At 46.0% G+C, this 20,197-nt stretch overlaps 1 protein-coding gene and 1 pseudogene across 4 annotated transcripts in view; one reads left to right on the top strand and one right to left on the bottom strand.

The window, feature by feature from the left end:
• The window catches only part of Frmd5 (FERM domain containing 5), a 244,617-nt gene that overhangs the window by 44,613 nt on the left and 179,807 nt on the right, over positions 1-20,197 (bottom strand). The window lies entirely within an intron of this gene.
• LOC129689597 (10 kDa heat shock protein, mitochondrial-like) lies at positions 2,904-3,207 on the top strand (annotated as a pseudogene).

Raw genomic sequence — 20,197 nt, 5'->3', positions numbered from 1 at the left:
GCTTCCCTGAGCAAGTGACCTCGAAGGTAGGGTTTTTGATGCTTGTAAGAAGTGATTTGGGGAGAGTGAATGCCTCTTCGGTCTCGTGACATTCACTGTCCTGCTGCTGCCCTATGTTGTTTGTGTCCGCCTTTCTTTGAGAGACACGAAGTCTGGTGTCTAGTGAGCCCACACCGGTCACAGCCTGGGACCTTATTCATGATCTTCAGGAAGTACTCTTTGATTAATCGCTAAGTGGAGTGGGCCAGGCTAATTGGCAAGAGCTAAACATGCTGGATGAGCCAGGTCCTCCTGGGCCTTCCACTCTATCACTGGGTGAAATGAGTGTAGGAAAACACAGGGATGGGGAAAGCCAGGATCAGGTCTTTGGGGAGAGGCTGTCCCTGTCCAACTCCAAGTCTGATTTAACCCTACAAATGAACACGGTGTCCTAGTCACACGGTGTCCTAGTCACTGTACCGCCACTGTGAGGAGACACCATGACCAAGGCAACTCTTGTAAAAGAAAGCATTTAATTGGGGCCGGCTTACAGTTTTGGAGGGCTTGCCCACGATTACCACACGAGGAAGAAGACAGGCACGGTGCTAGAGCAGTAGCTGAGAGCTTTACATCCTGGTCCGCAGGCAGCAGGCAGGGAGAGGGTGCATCTGGCATGGGATTTTTGAAACCTCAAAGCCCATCTCCAATGATACACAGGCCACACCTCCTAAACCTTCCCAAACAGTTCTATTAACTGGGGAGGAAACATTCAAGTATATGAGCTTACGGGAGCCATTCTCATTCACAGGACCAGTCTATAAACCTTTGTTTAATTTGCTTTAACTCTATGGGATACACTTGGCGGAAGAGGGCGGGGGGGGCATCTATAAGACAGGTGGTCCAGCCTAAATGCCACTGAGTTCCTCAAAAGATGCCTGGAACGAAAGCCAAGCTTCAAAATACTGCTTATGTTATCAACATGCAGCCCCAGGCAAGGAGAACAGTTCTGCTTTCAGGGAGACTTCTAACTGCGCCCTTGCCACCAAGGAGGAATTAAAAGCTCAATATTGGAAACCACTAATCGCTACATTTGCTTAAGTATATTGATATAAACCTTATAGCCATGCCCTCTTCAGAAGAACAGCAAAAAGCACTTCTGTGCTCCTAGGCTCATGCGCACTGGCATTAGGACACTTGAAACTCCAGCAAGCAGCCAATGTCCTTTCATGGGCAAGTTGCACATGCTATCTGGGGCCCTCTCCTTTGTCTGATGTTTTGCCCAACGTTCTCAAGCACATTCCCGATATCTGGCCCAGGTACACAGAACCTTAGAGCGCCGTACCATCTCAGACCAACAGGCGATGAATGGTAACCAGCGCTGTTTACCTGATACAGGACTGGTTGCTTTGGAAAGAGGCTCTGAGCTAGAGGTTAGCGTGAAAGAGGTGTTCCTGGGATCAAGGTCCGTGGAAGCCACAGCCAACAATAGCACTCTTGGGGCAGGTGTGTGAAACACCAAAACTATCAACCCGGGAAATTGTAACTACCTTACCTTAGGAGCCAAACGTGTGGAAAGCATTCTGTATTATTTTCAAGGCGAACGATCTCACAAAGGTTTCCATTGATTCCACTTCATAAAGGGGAAACTGAGGCTTAGCAAAGTAAAGTACCTAAGAGTATACAACCAGTATGTGGGTCTCAAATCGGAGTCTGCATTGTTCCAAAGCACAAATTCGTCTCAAACGAACATGCACCCTGCAGGTTCTTCCTGAGGCCTGCAGAAGCAAACTGCAGCTCCATCTGTCCACCAGCCTGGGCTAGCTTTACAGGGCTCTGACTGTGTCTCTAAACTCACAGAGCCACACACATACACACAGCCATTGCCTGAATTCTCTTCTGAACTCGCTGACTCTTCTAGACCTGGGCACGACTAGCCCATGTCAACTGAAAAACCATTTATTTTTTATTTTTTTCTGGAAACTGGAAGAGCGCACTGTAGTTAGTTCTTTTTCTCTTTACAGTGGCAAACATACCCGGCAGCAACACAAGCAAGGAAAGGCCGGCACAGTGGCAGGGGCATGAGGCAGCTGGGCACATCATATCCCCAGCCTGGAAACAGGTGAGCGCTGGTGCTCAGCCTGCTCCTTCCTTTGTCATTTGGTTAGAATCCCACTCCAGGGAATGGTACCCTGCACCCCATATTTACGCTAGGCCTTCCTAATTCAATTATATAATTCAGAATTCCCCTCACAGACCCTGTCAGGTTGACGGTCAATGTTAACCACCACAGCCACACAGACGGAGAAGCCTTCAAACGCCGACAAAAATCAGTAATTCAGTCAACAATATTTGATGATTTTAAACTAAGAAATGTGTAGCATCTGAAGCCAAATTGCTTACTTTTTAAAAGATGTGTGTGTGACAGAGAGAGAGAGAGACTGAGACTGTGTGGGGTATGTGCATGTGAGGGCAGTTGCTTGTGGAGGCCAAAAGAGGGTGCTATATCTCCTGGAGCTGGAGTTACTGGTGGCTGTGAATTTTCCAATAGGGATGCTAGGAACCAAATTTGGGTCCTTTGAGTGAGTAGTCTATACCTTGAACTGAAGAGCCATCTCTCCAGCTTCTCCTGGTGGGGGATGCTTTTCAAACAAAAAAACTTTTAAATTATGGAGAACAGATATTAGCTGGTAACCAGGCCCAAATCCCCCAGCCTGGACAGTCAAGGAGGCTGTATGAACTCTTCCCCCACACCCCAAGCGCTGTTCTTAACCTTCCTCTTTCACTCCTGCCATCTTGCCAGAAATATCCGCCATGTTGTTCGCAGGCGTGCCCGTTTTCATTTGTCAGAGATGCTTAGAAAAGCAACGGCCGCTTTTCTTGTAGCGGTGGTCCGAGTCCAGAGACCGGAGCTGTAGTGGTAAGTCATGGCCGGGCAAGCTTTTAGAACGTTTCTTCCGCTATTTGACCGAGTGTTGGTTGGAAGGAGTGCTGCCAAAACGATAACCAAAGGTGGCATTATGCTTCCAGAAGAGTCTCAAGGAAAAATACTGCAAGCAACACTCCTGTGGGATCAGGAGTGAAAGGAAAGGGTGGAGAGAGCCAACTGGTCAGTGTGAAGGTTGGAGACAAGGTTCTTCCACCAGAGTATGGAGGCACCAAAGTAGTTCTAGATGACAGGATTGTTTCTTATTTAGAGATGGTGACATTCTTGGAAAGTGTGTGGACTGAAATCACTGCTGAAACGGTATCACATGAAGCTGCCCATTCTGCTGATGTTCTGAACTATTTCATCATGCAAATAATTTCATTGCCTCCCTTTTATAATAAACTGATCATGCCTAAACTAATGACATCCATTGTCTTCTGGAGTTTAGTTTCGTTGTACTGTCATAAACATTTCCAAATAAAATAATGTAAATAAAAAAAGAAAAAGAAAGACATTCTTTCTCAATCGTTGGCCTCAACCATTACGATGTCAAGTGAACAGAAGAGATTCTGGGGTGGCCTCTGAAAAGCTCTGCAGACAGCATCAGATTTTCTTTTTGCCCAGATAGACTCTAGAGACGAGGGCTGATGGGACAATTCTCTTAAGAAGAGGGTGGATCTTATTTTCAGGCAAGGGAGGACTCTCTTTCAAGTTCTAATGGGAGGGAAGTTGGAACAACAGAGGTATGGAGGAGGAGTGACGCTACCTAAAAGAACTCACAAAGGAAGCCAGCCATTCACAGGCTGAGCTCTGAGGCCCACAGGAACCTGTTGGCTTAGGAGTGGACGGACAGCACAGGGAATGGCTCATCAACAGCAGGCATGTAATAGAGAATAAATTAAGCTAAATGTTATGGGCCAGTGAGGGCATGGCAGATGGGTTTGGAGGGGTAGATGTGTATTGCGGATGAGGGTAATAAGTGGAAGGGCAGGGAAAATATTTTTATAGGTTTATCTGAATTATAGGCAGTAGGATACTTTCAATGAGGCTATGAATGGTATAGATAAAGAAATGGCCAGGCAACAGAATACACACTATTTACCGAGAAAGGAAGTGACAGAAAATCAGGAACAATTTCGTCTCAGCAAGGAAGCTGGGAGAACAGGTTGAGACGCTATCCTTAAATTGAGCATTAGCACAAAGACTTTGATGAATGGGTCATTGAATGCTGACTTAATTAAGGAAATAATTAAGATTTCTTAGATCATTGAATTCTTTTCAGAGCACACTGCTTTAGCAAGTCCTATCTTTGAGAAAGGTGTTTGCCAGAATATGTTCCCTTCTTGAAGTTACTACTTATCAAAGCACAGAAACCACGTTTATGTAAATAGAGGCCTAGACATTTCTACAGAGCAGAGTCAGGTCTTTCTACATAGTTTTGGCTGGCCTGAAACTTACTATGTAGACCAGGCTAGTGTTGAGCCCATGAAGACACTCCTGCCTCTGCCTTCTGAGTACTGAGATTAAAGGCATGGGCCACCACATCCGTAGTAAATTAAAGATTGGGCTTTAATTACCCTCAGTAATTAAATTACCCTTTAATTTACCACCCTCAGTAGGAAATTAAAGATTGGGCTTGTAGCTCAGTGGAAGAGTGCTTATCTAGCATTTACAAGGCCCTGGGTCTGATCCCCAGTAAAACATAAATACACACACACACACACACACACACACACACACACACACACACACATAATGAATATCTAAAAAATGCAATTCTATGTTCCAGTTCAGTCAAACAGGACCGAACCGGAGTCTGAGTCTGAAAGGTAAGGTTCAATTCTGTGGGCTAGCGATCGTTTTCACACTAGAGAAAGAGCTCTGAGCGAGGAAACAGTGCCTCCGAGGAGGAACTGGGTAAAAAGTTTTCACCTTTAAGGCTGGCAGTCAGAAACTAGATTACAAAACAGATGGGGTGGTGCACACCTGAATCCCAGCACCCAGGAGGCTAGGGAAGGAGAATGAAGGTCAAGGGCAGGGCTCCTCGGGGAGTGAGAATCTGTCTCAACACAAAACAACAACAAAACGAAGTGTATTAAAGAGAATTGCCAGTGTTCATGTATCATCAAATTAGCCTCGGAAACCGTGAATTGTCTTCACGTTTAAGTTAAATAACCCGCCCAAACTCATTTACATTTTCATTAGCTCAGGGACACTGGGAAATGTGTTCACATATATTTATTCACTGATTGAGTTTTACAAGTTATGGCCGATAGGAATTCACAATTTAAGAGTGTGTGAAGGTCAAGAATATAGAATTCCAGCTAAAATCTGAACGAAAGGCCTTGAAGACCACAGTCTCTAGACATATGCCCCTCCCTCCTTCCCTCCCTCTCTCCCTCCCGCACAGCAATCTAGTACAAAGGTTCCTGCTGAGAGGCAGACTTTTCCAACTGCAGTGACTCTGCACTCATTATGAGCTCCAACAACTTGCTTTCCAGAGTCCACGGGGCTTTGACGATCTAAATTTAGCTTTGCTTAATGGAGTGGCTTTGCTTTAGAAAACGGTTTTGTTGGAAATCTGAGGTGCATTTCCCCCCAAATACATTTAACTTTACTCATCTGGAACAGTGGGGCAGAGGGGACCGGGATTACTTGGCAAGTCTGAAATGCTTATAACGAAATTAAATGTTTGCTACTTTCAGTGATGATATAGATCTATAAAGTAGGAATATAAATTAGCCACGAATAAGTAGGCATTAATGAGGACATACAGTATACAGTTTTGAATAACAGTGCTCCACAGAAGACAGTCCTACTATAAAGGACTGGGCTGGGATGTAGCTCTGGAGCAGAGTGTTTGCCTAGCATGTGTGAAGTCCTAGGTTTGCTCTCCAGAACCACAAAAAGTTTGTGTGTGTGCATGTATGAAGTAGATCCGGAATTTTAGGACTACAGGTGATTTTGGAAGCTTTCTTTCTAGAGCCCATGGGGCTTTGACAGTCTACATTTAGGCTTGCTTAATGGAGTGGCTTCGCTTTAGAAAACGTTTGAGAAAGGGGCTCATACTATATAGGCCAGTTTGGCCAGGAACTCACTATGTAGTTCAGGCTAGCTTTGAACTAGCAGCGATTCTCCTGCCTCAGCTTCCCAGTTTTGTAGCAACCAGCTGTCACGTTGTCACTTTACCTCTATACTATAGAGTGGTTAGGATCCTCCAAGTTCATGTGCAGGCAGACCCTGGAGGACGCACTTCTACGGAAATGAGGTCATACAGGGTTAAGGTAGGCCCAGCATCCCACTTGTATCCTTCGGAGAAAGCCACGTGGAGTCACAGGTATGGACAGAAGACACACAGTGACATGAAGACAGGCAGAGACAGGCCATGGGATACCGTCACTTCCCTCTGAGGAACCTTGGTTGTGTTGGCATCTTGGTTTTGAGCATCTAGACTACAGAACTGTGACAGAGCAAGCCAGTGCTCCTCCAAGCTGCTTAGTTTGCAGTTGTCTGTCATGGCAGGCCTAGAAAACAGGCACACCCTTTATTTCCCTCAGCGTCAAAGTCCTTTGCTAGCTAGAATGAGAGCTGCTCTTCCAGGGGATCTGGGGTTTGATTCCCAGCACCCACAAGGGAGCTCATAACCACTTGTAACTCTGGTTCCAGGGGATCCAACACCCTTTTCCTGCCCTCATGGGCATTAGACAAATATGTAGTACACAGACATACATGGGAGCAAAACACCCACACACATTAAAAGGAAATGAAAGTTCCACTTTGTGTATGAAAAATTTTCTCCCCAGACGAGGCCATTGTGACTTTCTTTCCTTCTCACAGCAAAGTAAACACTTCTACCTCTCCCTCTTTTGAGTCAAGGTCTCTCTCTAGTAGCCTCTTCTTCCTGGGGTTGCTAGGATCACAGGCGTGCCACCAGGCTCAGACTTTACACTGCACTGGGGGGTTCTCCATGACTGACACATCCTTCTTTTTCTTTTTTCCTCTTTGCTTTTATTTATTTTTGTTTGTTTGTTTGTTTGTTTTGTCTTTTGAGACACGGTCTCTGTGTAGCCCTGGCTGTCCTGGAACTCTCTCTGCAGACCAGGCTGGCCTCAAACTCAAATATGCATCTGTCTTTGCTGGGATTAAAGGTGTGCGCCATCAGCGCCGCTGCTCACATCTCCTTGTATTTCAATACCATGTCCTATTGGTCACTTTCCTTCCCCTCCCCAAGCAGTCAGGCGAAGGGGAAGTTTCTGGTTTCTTTGAAGACTCAGTTGTGTCATGTGATGTTTTGCTGGAGGTTGAGCTGTCTTGGCCATTTGAAAACATCCGTGGGTGTGTTTTGAGGAGAAGAGATATAGAGAAGCCCAGAGAGAGTGGGACAAGGCTTTTTGGATTGATATCACTATGCTGGTCTTCGTTATTCTACACTTCACTTTGAAGAGAGAAGCGTTCCAGAGAACTTCTCTGGGCAATCCAACTGAGTCTTGTGGCTTTCGATGACTTGTTCCAAGCTGCTGAATCTTGCTGATTCATGTCGCTGTTTGTTGTTGGCATTTGGACTGGACTGCTGGTGTCCCGACAGTAAAGAGTGGACTCACCCCAAGGAACTACTTCTCAAAAGCTCCACAACCCCCTTTTCCTAATAACCTTCTTTCTCCGCTCTGTCTGGTCAGTGGGTTAGAAGGAAGGTAGAAGCATTTAAGAACCCTAAATAAGGTAGGGTTATTGAAAAAATCTAAGCCTATAGCCAGGTATTCATTATTTTAATCAAATCTGCTTCTTGATGTTATCAAAATGGTCTCCCTGTTTACTGTCCCACTCCCTGTTTACTGTCCACCTCTGCACCTTTGGACATGCCTGGAATGTTCTCTTCTGTCTCTATTTGTTCAAATTCTAGCCAGACGTGAACACTAGGGCAAAGTGGTAACGATTCTCAGCAGAATTATTTTCCTTTATTTGTATATTATTCTATCATTTGCAATATCCCATTTTGTTCTAAGTCACTATTTGCTATTTTCTCTTGTTATTTTAGCGGTTCCTAAAATGCATATCTTGACTTAATTCCTATAGTGTGTACTATGAACAGAGGTCCTTTGGGCATCGAATGTGGCCTGTGTTACCTGATACTTTCATATATGTGTGCATTTGCCCCACTGATATTAATATTCCTCAGCTCAGGTAGGAGCTCGTATCAAGTGTGTATCAGGGGTCAGCTTAGGGATCTGGGCAGAACTCACACACAGATAGATCTTGAGGGTGCTCTGCCTGTCTCTCCCCGATAGCAGAATTTCCCTCTACTTCTCAAGCTGTTGCAGTTGTCCCAAAGTTTGACCTCTATGAGTTTGACAGAAACTGCATTTTCTTGCCCTCCTTATATGACACCAGATGTTCTCATGCCAACATCCAGAAATGGGATACTGAGCTCTGCCACTTCCTTCTTCCAAGGGTAGACACAACTTCAGATTCTGCCTGCTTCCTATCAAACTTCGGTGGTGCTTTTTATATCTTACCGGCATTTATCCTCATCTGTGGGCAAGCTGTGTTCAACAGGAAATAGTTGGTTACTACAGAAAGCAGAAACTGCCTTTGTTAAAATGTGGGATATTGGGAGCTGGAGAGATGGCTCAGGGGTTAAGAGTACTGCCTGCTCTTCCAAAGGTCCTGAGTTCAATTCCCAGCAACCACATGGTGGTCACAACCATCTATAATGAGATCTGGTGTCCTATTCTGTCATGCAGGTGTACATGCAGGCAGAACTCTGTATACATAATGAATAAATAAATCTTCTAAAAAAATGTCGGATGTCACTGGAGAAATACTCCCCACCCCCACCAATACAGAGAACTAGAAAAAGTTAAACAAAAGACAAAGTCACAGTCAGTTGTAAACAGAGGGGGCAGTTTATCCTATTACTCAGAGGGTCTTCACTTAAATTAAAGAATAATGGCATTGCTTTTTCCTGTTATATCAGAACATCATTACAAAGGAGTGGATACTGGATACTTGAGCCCATTTAAATGGCTGCCATGCTCTCCACTTTCCTTTCTACTCAATGCAAAGAAACTAATGTCCTCTGAAAAACTCCACCCAGTAGAGGATCGAAGCAGATGCTGAGACTCACAGCCAAACTTTGGTTAGAACGCGGGGAGACTTATGGAAGAGTGGGGGGATAGAAGGACCCAGGGAGGACAAGAACTCCACAAGAAGACCAGAAGAACCAACAAATCTGTGCCCACGGGGCCCTGCAGAGACTGATGCACCAACCAAGGACCATGCATGGAGAGGACCTAGATCCCTTGCTCAGATGTAGCCCATGGCAGCTCAGTCTCCAAGTGAGTTCCCTAGTAAGGGGAGCAGGGGCTGTCTCTGACATGGAGGTGTGCATCTATTTCTGCTCCTTATGACCAGGGCAGCCTTATAGAGTAGTGCTTCTCCGTGGTGTCTTCCTCCTCTTGGTACTGAGTCTGTGTGTCCCCGTGTGCAGCACGACTGATTGTACGTGCCCATGCTCTACCGGGTTCTCCTGCCTCGTTTACACATTCCACATACATGTGGAAGGGAGGCATGCTTAAAGATGGCAGAACCTGAGTCCCATGTGCCAGGCACCGTACACACATCATCTCTAAGCTTCTCCATCCTTCAGATGAGGAAATTCAGGCTCCTAGTCACTGTTCATTCTGTTTTCCTCCAGTGCACAGCTTCTGCATTACTTCTGATACATTAGTGTAAACTGCTTTAGAAACCGGGACAAATAGGTCTGGACATACTCGGAGGGGAGAACGGATGGTGCTGGGTGCTCAGGAGGCTTTCAGGTACAGTGATTGGAGGAAGGGGCTTACGGGGAAAGTCCTGCTAGGTGTAGGTGGCTTGAGGGGGCTCTACAGGAAGTGATCTCAGACTTCATGCTGCTTTCTTAACCTCTTTCTCCTACAAAGGTAGCCTCACGGCACCCTGTCTGTCCCTCAAATGCCCCAACCTCATGTTAAAGACAGACACACTCTGAATGCTGGCTTGGTTAATTCATTTACTAAAGTTAATCAAAGCAGCTATGTTGGAAGTCCTGCGGGCAATTCAGTCTTTAAACCTTGAGTAACACAATTTCAAACACTAAACCACTCCCCTCTGTTTACTTATACGCTAGAAACACATAAGTTTTCAAATTCCCAGAATAGCTTGTCAGTTTGGTCCAACAGGAAAAGAAAGCTTTCTTATACCTGTAGCTGTGACTCCATTTAAAGTTATTACTTGTTTTAATTTGCCTTCTATTGTTAATGACAAATTCCATGACCAAAGCGGGGGGGGGGGGAGAATTTATTTCAGCTTATACTTCCAGGTCATGATCCATCATTGAGGGAGTTCAGGGCGAGAACTCAGGTAGGAACTAGAAGCAGAGACCATACAGGAATGCGGCTTGCTGACTTGCTCAACAGTTCATGCTCAGCTAGCTTTTTAATACCGTGCAGGCCAGCCTGCCTGCCTGGGGAATGGGCGGACGACGGTAGCCTGGGCGGGCACTCTTACATCAATTAATAATCAAGACAAGCCCACACAGAACATGCCCGTAGACCAGTATGATCTGGTAGGCTGTGCCAAGTTGAGAGTTAAAACTAACTAGAACACAACTTAAATAAAACTTAACAAATACTTACATTTAAGTAACTATGGCTTCATTTTATGATAGCCCTTCAAGTATGCAATCTTAAATGGCTTACTTTTAGCCGGCATTACCTAGGTTTGGCATGGGTCTAAGAATGTATATGAAGAATATTAGTTAAAAAGCATACTTTTGGAAGATTACGAAAACCTATGCATCGGTCCAAAATTTTCCACTAGTACTCTGTTTCCAACTCTACATATTTAGAAGCTATGATCTCAGTTTCACTCTGGTAAACTTGTTAGACAAAAAACTGACACTTGAAACTGTCTTTCTATATGGTTTCTACATTGTCACAGAAAAAACAATTTACAAAAAAATCCATTTGGTATTTAAAATTTCACTTAAATTATTTATTCTCTATCTATCTGTGAATGAGACAGGGTCTTACTATTTAGCTCTGGCTGTCCTAGAACTCACTATAGAACTAGGCTGGCCTTGAACTCACAGAGATCCACCTGCCTCTGCCTGTAAAGTGCAGGGCTTAAAGACATGCACCACTACAACTGGCTCTAAATTTGATTTTATAATTATTTTGTGTGTGTGTGTGATCCCTGGCTTTAAGAAATTTCAAGGAATGACAAAGTATTAAAAACAGAAAGCCAGATGTGGCAGTGCATCTCTTTAAGCCCAGCACTCAGGAAGGAGGCATGTGGATCTCTGAGTTCACAGCTAATGTGCTCTACAGAGTGAGTTCTAGAACAGCTACACAGAGAAACCTGTCTTAAAACAACAGCAACCATCTCCCTTCACCCAAACAAACAAGCAGGAAACAGAAAGAAGGAATTGGGTGGGGGGGAAAGAAGAAGATGGAGGAGGAGGGCATGAGTAATTTAATCACTGTCTGAGGCACGGCAATCAGAGACAACGGGAAGATGGCCACTCAGGGAGACAGCACAGTTTGTACAGAGTCCTGGGGAAAGCTTTGCCTTTTATGAAGTCATTTCACTTCTCACTGAGGCAGAGGCAGCTGAAACATGAGCATCCGCAGGTACCTCAAACCCTTCTCCGTCTAAAACTCCCCCAGTATGTAAAACTTTCTACCCTAGAAGGTAACAGCTAACAGACGGTTGTGCTAATGTTTCTTAAAGTAAGGGCTCTCTCCTTGGGCTTGTCCTTCCCCAGGTGGACATGCTGAAGCGGGGTGGGAGGGAAGAAGAGAACACTCTTGGTTACTTAACCAACCGTCACAACATCCCTATGAGGCTGGTGCTGCCATCAGGACAACTTGGTGGATGAGAAGGAGAGACAAGATGGGTGACTTTGACAGTAAGTGACTGAGACTGAGCTGGCTAACCACAGACCTGAATACATCATCACTGTGTGAGAAGGCATTTCCTAAAGTCGACAGATTCCGCTCGTGCAGCCGGCTGCTGCCTGGGAAAAGTGTTAGGATACGTCGGAAGCCCTGAGGGGTATGAGTATTAGACTCTGCCTCTTACCCTTATTTTTAAGCCATGGAGGTGGGGCGGGGGGCAGGGGAGCCTACTAGAGGTTACCCTTTCAAATACGAACAAGTCAAAGAGCTAAAAGTCTGCTTGGGTTTCTGACACGTTCACTCCATTATATTAAAATTTCCACTGAATGTCAAACACTCCTTGAGGGGAACATTTCAGTAACTTGTTGGCTGAATCATGTAGCAATTATGAGTATAACTTCTGAAGCAGTTTCCAGAAGGAAGAGAGATTTTTTTTTTTCAAAGCATGTATAAATACACATGCACAGCGATATGCCCCATATAGATATTTCCAAGCCAGGCTCCCATTTTTAGGGTCTATTTATATGCAACCAGCTCGAAGACTTCTCAGAAAAGGACAGGCCTGCACTGTCCCCAGCTAACATCCCGTAGAGAAAAACTTCTCATCCATTTTTTTTTTCAGGCACGACCCACTTTAGAGGTTCGGGTTCCACGAGGACCACACTGGGATCTTCTAAGGACCCCGGTGGGCTGCAAACAGCAGACGAGGTGAAGATGCCGAGGATGTTCAGTTCACAGCCCGCTACCTTAGTCTCCAGCCCCTTAACTTTCCACCTGCTGACACAGCCACTCACACGACGAACATTCAGCCCACGGAGCCTTGCCGGTAGACGGCTCCTACCGTGGGCTCTCTGAGAGCTGTCTGCAGCTCAGGGGAACGGGGAGGGCGGCACAGGCACCATCTTAGCCTTGGCCGTCCATTCCTCACACAACGCTGGAGTTGCCCCCTGAAGATGGCGTTCTTGTGGAAGTCTGCTCTGCGAACTCACCAGCATCCCGAAGGTGAAGCGGTCCGATTAGGCAGCGACTGTTTAAGCACGCATTAATCATGCATTAGGAGCACTGGGGTGAGTAGCACAAGGCTCAGGGAAATATCTTGGAACAAGGCATCCATTACAGGCAGAAGTGATCTCTCACGTCTCGCCTGTGTACATATTTGGAGAGTAAGTGCACTCCAGGGAGCGTTGCTTACTTAAAAAAAAAAAAAAGATGGAAGAGGAAAAGATGGCATTTGCATGCTTCATAGGTTCTAGGGTTTTGCAAGAAGACTTGCTGGGGGCAGCTAGGAGCTTTGGGCTTTACTGGTCATCCTGATGGCTGAGCCAACATAAGCATCCCTTGGTTTTTTTTTTGTTTGTTTTTGTGGCCAGCTATGTCTCTCTTCCTTCTCAGAATATAGGAAGGCTAGGGACTTCCTACCCTGCATCCAGCAGGCAGGACCTGGCTACAAGTGAAAGACTAGGGGGGCTCACCTCTGCCAGGATCAGGGCAGCCTTTGGGAAGGTCCTTAGTTTAGAGGCCACGTGTGACAGACTGGGAGCTTACAGAGGCGAAGGAGGGAGCCCAGTGTGACCTGGGCCAGTGAGACAGCTCAGCGGCTAAGCGCACTTGCTGCCGAGCCTCACAGCCTGAGTCTGATGCCTGGGATTCACACGGTGGAAGGCGAGAACCAACAACCACCGTCATTCTCTTACCTCCATGTATGCACTGCAGACAGGTGCACGCATACACACACCTACATAATGCGCACACACGCATATGCACAGAGAAGAAATAAATGTAATAAAAAAGTTGCCGTTGGGTCCTCGGGGATGTGGATTCCACGCCTCCTCTCACTGGGGCAGGCACGAGTGAATACAGATGTAGCCACTCCTCTGGGCGGAGTCAAGTGAAGACCACTATCAGCGGAGCCTCTAAATCATCATTTTATCGATATGGTACAGACCAAGGTCAAGTCCAAGGTAAGTCCAAGTCCAGTGTGAGCACAGCCTAAGAGCTGGCATCTTGGGGTGGTGAAGAGAAGGCCAACTGCTGGGCACAAATGGGCCATTCTTACAGCAACCTCCAGACTCTTAGCCGCTGAGTCCCGAGAGAAACGCTGGCTTCTCTTACTATCATTTAGTGCTTGGATTACAGGCAAAGTGAGATTGACTTTTAAATCAGGAATACACTCACATACACACACACACACACACACACACACACACACACACGGGCATGGATATAATGCCCAGAACATTCTGGTACCATGTATCCATGAAGCTATGCTAAAGTTACGTCAAGATTTTTTTTTATCTTAGTTTCTAAGTGTTCTATGAGTGGCATGGTATTTTTGTTTTTTATTATTATTGCCTCTATGTGCAAGCATGTATGCATGCCACAGCCACAAACGGAGGTTACGAGGACAACTTTGTGGCTTGGTCCTCTCCTTCTACTCTCACGTGCGTCCCAGGAATTGAACTCAGGTCACTTGGCTTGAATGTCAAGCGTCTCTATCTACTGAGCTATCTTGTTGGCCAGTGTGGTATTTTTTTTTTTTTAAGAGTGAAAAATATTCTATACCTAAAATAATTCACAGTGCTCTTAAACCTCAATTGTTACAGTTTATGCCCTGGAAAATTAAAAACAGATTCCTGAACCCCACCATCTTCCAGATGAGATAACGTGGGTACCTCACACAGTGAAGTGCCGGGAGGCGTGCCACGAGGATTAGGCTGAGTAAACTCCTCAGAATGACTCTTGTCCACCGTGAGAAGCTGAAGGGACGTGTCCGCCACCTCTTTGAAAATAAAGGAACGACAGCCCGTGACATCCACTTTGCCCAGGCCTGCCTTCCATCTTGGGTGGGGACTATACTAAACGGGTCCCGCGGAGCCCCTGGCTGGCTGGGCGCCCACCTGTGTCTTTCAGAGCTGCTCTGTGGTGAAGCTGCCCGAGGGCCCTATCAAAGGCGGCCGTGTAGTTTTCCCAGGAGGAGTGCAACTCCAACAACCACCTGCTCTGCGTGGCCACCGATCTCCTCACCAGGAGGGCGGATCTGGAGCAGCCCCGTCCTGGCTTTCCACCACGCCCCACGTAAGCAAACGCCGCGCTGGCCACACATCCCACCTGCAACGAACCAGGGAGACGCAGCAGCCACGGCATTTATGCTTGGGCCGTTGCTCTGTTGTGCGGATCCCAGTCAGCGGGTAACGTGATCCTCTCCAGCAGCCCAATCTCCCCGTGCGCCACCATAATGAGATTCCACCCAGTGTCACACAGGGTACCTCTGTAATGACCCTGCCTAACTCGGCCAGCCATCTCCTCACCCAGGTATTACAAACCAGCAACGCCTCAGCAGTCCACCTCCCTTGCTGCCTTCTGGAGAGTTCGGGAGCACAGCCGTAGTGCAAGATGGTTTGCTTGGGCGATGAGGCTCTGGCCCTGCAGATGGGCTTTCTGAGATGAGCATTATAGTTTGTGAGATCCAGAAAGCAAGCTGTGAAAAGAAAGGGAGCCTACAGCTTCTGAGTTGGGTCCTCTTCAGGGGTGGCCCACCTCCTTGGGGTAGCTAATGGGACTGGTGTGCAGCCATTGTCGGCCAACTTGGCTGCAGCTGGTCAGGGGTTGCTGAGAGAGGTCACGGCTGCAGCCACAGGGTAGTTCGTCTAGGAAGGGAAGTGAGCCGGAGGAGTGAGGGAGCCAGAAACAGTTTCATCCCTTAAGGACAACTGTAGGTCAGGAGCAGCTCAATTAAAGGGAGAGAAAAAGGTGAAGTCTGGGTTGCATATTAGCAAGGGTCTCTGACCTCCTGCTGTGGGACCTGCCTTTGGTGGTTTTCTAAGAATCATCTTCTTCTCTACCAGTAACTTTGTTTTAGCCTTTGAGAGGAAGATGCTCTTACCTGTGCCCAGGGGCTCTGAAATTTAAAACCATAGTCCAGGGACCTCCATTCCAGACCTCCACAAGGATGGAGCCAGGTGGACACAACTGCTTTATTTTGCCCTACTTGTAAGGAGTCTTCAGGGCCTCTCAAGACTTCATTCATTCATTCATTCACTCACTCATTCATTCATTCACTTATATCCTGCTTGTAGCCCCCTCCCTCCTTCTCCTCCTTCCCACGATCCCTTCCTCTTCCCCATCCCTTCTCCCCTATTCCTCAAAAAAGGGAGCCCCCACCCACCCCCGTTCATCAGGTTGCACTAGGACTGAGCTAGTTCTCTTCCCCTGAAGTCTGGCGAGGCAGCCCCGCCATTGGGGAGTGATTAAAAAGCAGGGAACAGAGTCCATGTCGGAGTCAGCCCCGGCTCCCCTTACTAGGAAACCCACACGAACCCTAGGCTGTTCAGGGCTTTCTTAAAGAAGCCTGGCAGCGTGGAACCTGCCAGGCAGAGCTCAAGGAAGGACCACACATCGCAAAGGCCCTTCTGGCTGCTTCTTGGAGTTTCCTGTGGACGCTCACCCACCTGCTATTGTGTGGGTACAGTGGGTAAGCCTACTGTGGTGGTTTGAATGAGAATGGCCCCCATAGGCTCATAGATTCGAATGCTTGGTCACCAAGGAGTAGCACTATCAGGTGTGGTCTTGTTGGAGAAAGTGGGTCACTGGGGTTGGCTTTGGGGTTTCAAATGCTCAAGCCAGGACCAGCCTCTCTCTCTTCCTGCTGCCTGCAGATCCAGAAGTAGACCTCTCAGCTCCTTCTCCGCACCATGTCTGTCCCCGTGTTGTCATGCTTCCCACAATGACTACAGTGGACTAACACTGAACCCGTAAGCCAGCCCCAATTAAATCCTTTGCTGTATAAGGGTTGCCATGGCGTCTCTTCACAGCAACAGGTAGGCGCGTCCCTTCTATAATGCACACACATCCTCAGCAGGCTTTCCCATCAAACGGACAGCAGCGTGAGGTCCTCACTCCTGAACTTCAGAAGAATGAGCTAAACTGAGCCTTTAAAAAAAACTAAAAAGCCATCCTTCAAGCACGGCCCAACCCTTGGTGGTAGAGGCAGGCAGGGGAAGGGGCAAAATTAAAGAGAAAGTGCCGCTCCTGTACTGTAACCAAACATTCAACAAAGAGAAGGAGGTCTGATCAGAGGGCACCGGGAAAAGGCATGTGGAGAATTCCCGGTCCCGCTCTCCTTGCGGTCAGCATGGGTCTCAGCCACGACGCCCACAGGCCACTGCTGCTTACTGAACCTGCAGACCCTTTGTCTGACTGCGCCTGCCCCTCACAGCTACAATTTACACTCTTTGTGTAAACAGAGCACTTAGCAAGTTCCCTACATCACACTCTTCACTTGTTACCTCCATGGGTGCTAGGTGTGTGAATAGGAAAATCCCAGTAACAGCGGTATTTGTTACATTTTAACCCTTTCAAAGGGTATTCTGAGCTCTTCTGTGATTTTTACAGCTGCAGAAAAAAAAAAAAAAATCCAGAGACTAGTAGAACGAATGCTTTTCCTGTTTTACTTATTTTTGATAATTGCTAATGTTTATTATCGTTGTTAATGTGCGGCATATATGTGTATTGTTCATGTATGCGTCTGTGCTAATTAATAGAGAGCCTACATACACAGGAGGGAGAGCCTAATCAGTGGGTTATATGTCCCAAATTATGCCCGAGATGGTGTAGGGGTACAAAAGGAGAAGGTACCGAAGCTGGCCATCATTGTACCTTACTGAAAGCAACTGGGAGAGTGAGAGGGGAACCTCAGGATTCCCTGTTTTTTCAGGTAGCAGAACTGCCCCCTCCTCTATCCCAAATTGGAAATATCCTGTTACCAGGTGGTGTTGCATGAAGTTTTGTTGAAAACAAGGGATTTAAAAGCTGCCACTTAGCCTTTTGAAGAAAACCTGCAGCTAACATACTTACCCACCTTAGGCTTCTGCTCCTTTTCCACTTTTCCGAGGTTAATACAAAGCTTTAAACAATTCAATTGTATAGAAAATTATAAATGACAGGGGCGGGGTTGAGTTGTACCTTAGATTAATTGCCTGCATCAAGTTTACTTGTGTGGAACAGGTAAAAAACAATGCAGTGCTATCAGTTTGGATACACCCCGGAGGCTCTAAATCTAAAGCAGAGTAGTGTTTACCTTCTAAGCAGGCTCCTTTTGATTGGCTCTAAAGGAAGGGGGGTCTTCAGATCCTAGTGATATGTATGTAGAGTATACAAACCTGTGGCAAGATTCAGAAAGAATTAACAACTAGGGTATGAGAAGAACCTTGAAAAATCAGCTACTGTTTAAATGAGTATGGCAACAGAAATCTGCTGAATGGTTTGGTTGTAAAGAATCTACACAATGATGGGCCTTGTTACATTTCTTCTTCTTCTTTTTTTTTAAGATTTTACTTCAAAACATTAAATTTGGTGTGGGTATGCAGACAAGATAATAAGTAGTAAGAGAGGAAACTGTTCACAAGCAAAAACTTATATGAAAAACAATATGAGATTATAGAACTCATGAGGAAAAGTAGATTAAAATTATGTCACTCCTTAAATTTGAGTTTCTACAACAATCACTTTAAAATTACATATCTATTAAAGCATTCATATTCTGGTCATGGGATTCTTTTGCTATATTATTAATTACAAGTAATTTTATTTCATTTTTTTTCGTATTTTATTTTTTTCTTATCAGTTACATTTTATTAACTATATACCCCAGCCATGTCCCGATCCTCATTCCCTCCCAGTCCCTCCCTCCCTCCCTCCTCTCCACCGTGCCCCTTGCCAAGTCCACTGATAGGGGGGACCTCCTCCCCATTCATCTGATACTGTCTTATCAGGTATCCTCAGGACTGGCTGCAAAGCTCTCCTCTGTGGCCTAACAGGACTGCTCCTCCCTTGGGGGGTGGGGAGGCCAAAGAGCCAGCCATTGAGTTCCTGTTAGAAATAGTCCTTGTTCCCCTCACTATGGGAAACCAATTGGTTACCGAGCTACCACAGGCTACATCTGAGCAGAGGTTTTAGGTTACATTCATACATGGTCCTTGGTTGCATGTCAGTCTCAGAAAAGACCCTGTGCCCAGATATCTTTGGTCCTTGTGGAGCTCCTATCCTTTCCTCATCAGTCTAACTCCCCTTCTTTCTTATGATTCCCTGCACCTTGCCAAAGGTTTGGTCACGAGTCTTTGCTTTGAAAACACCGCTAGTTAGAGTCTTTCCAATGCACTCAGTAGACTCCTGTCAATGTTCAATGCGTATCCCATCTGTCTTTCAAAACGAGAATTGATAATCTTACCCCATGTCCGCTCTCTTGATTATCTTTTTTAGGTGTATAGATTTCATTATGTTTATTATATCTTATAGGTCTATATAAGTGAGTATATACCGTGTTTGTCTTTCTCCTTCTGGGATATTTCACTCAAGATGATCTTTTCTAGATTCTACCATTTGCCTGCAAATTCATGATTTCCTCCTTTTTGATTGCTGAGTAGTATTCCATTGTGTAAAAACACCACAATTTCTGTACCCATTCATCCGTTGATGGACATCTGGGTTGTTTCCAGGTTCTGGCTATTACAAATAAAGCTGCTATAAACATGGTTGAGCAAATATCCCTTTTGTGTACTTGAGCAAACTTTGGGTATATACCTAGCAGTGGTATAGCTGGGTCTTGAGGAGGCACTATTCCTAATTGTCTTAGAAAGCGCCAGATAGATTTCCAGAGTGGTTGTACCAGTTTACATTCCCACCAGCAGTGGAGGAGGGTTCCCCTTTCTCCACAACCTCTCCAGCATGTGTTGTCCCTTGAGTTTTTCATTTTGGCCATTCTGATGGGTGTAAGGTGATATCTCAGGGTCGTTTTGATTTGCATTTCCCTGATGGCTAATGAGGATGAGCATTTCTTTAAGTGTTTCTCTGCCATTTGATATTCCTCTGTCGAGAATTCTCTGTTTAGCTCTCTTCCCCATTTTTTAATTGGATTACTTGGTTTGCTGCTTTTCAGCTTCTTTAGTTCTTTGTATATACTCGATATTAGTCCTCTGTCAGATAAAGGGTTAGTGAAGATTCTTTCCCAATCTGTAGGCAGGCGTTTTGTTTTGATGACAGTGTCCTTTGCTTTACAGAAGCTGTTCAGTTTCATGAGGTTCCATTTATTGATTGTTGCTCTTAGAGCCTGTGCTGTTGGTGTTCTGTTCAGGAAGTTGTCTCCTGTGCGGCATATATGTGTATTGTTCATATATGCGTCTGTGCATGTGTGCCTGAGGGTACTGGTGCAGGAGTGCCTATGAGTGTGGGGCCCAGAGGCTGATCCTGGGCATCTTCCTCAGTTGTTCACCACATCATCATCACAATCATCATCATCATCGTTTTTTTTTTTTTTTTCCGAGACAGGGTTTCTCTTTGTAGCCCTGGCTGTCCTGCAACTCACTCTGTAGGCCAGGCTGGC

The sequence above is a fragment of the Psammomys obesus genome, unplaced genomic scaffold (genome assembly GCF_907164565.1).
Source record: "Psammomys obesus unplaced genomic scaffold, mPsaObe1.curated_primary_1811, whole genome shotgun sequence".
In the NCBI taxonomy this organism is placed as follows: domain Eukaryota; kingdom Metazoa; phylum Chordata; class Mammalia; order Rodentia; family Muridae; genus Psammomys; species Psammomys obesus.
The sequence above is the reverse complement of the archived record's forward strand: the minus strand, read 5'-3'. Positions and strand labels throughout refer to the sequence as shown.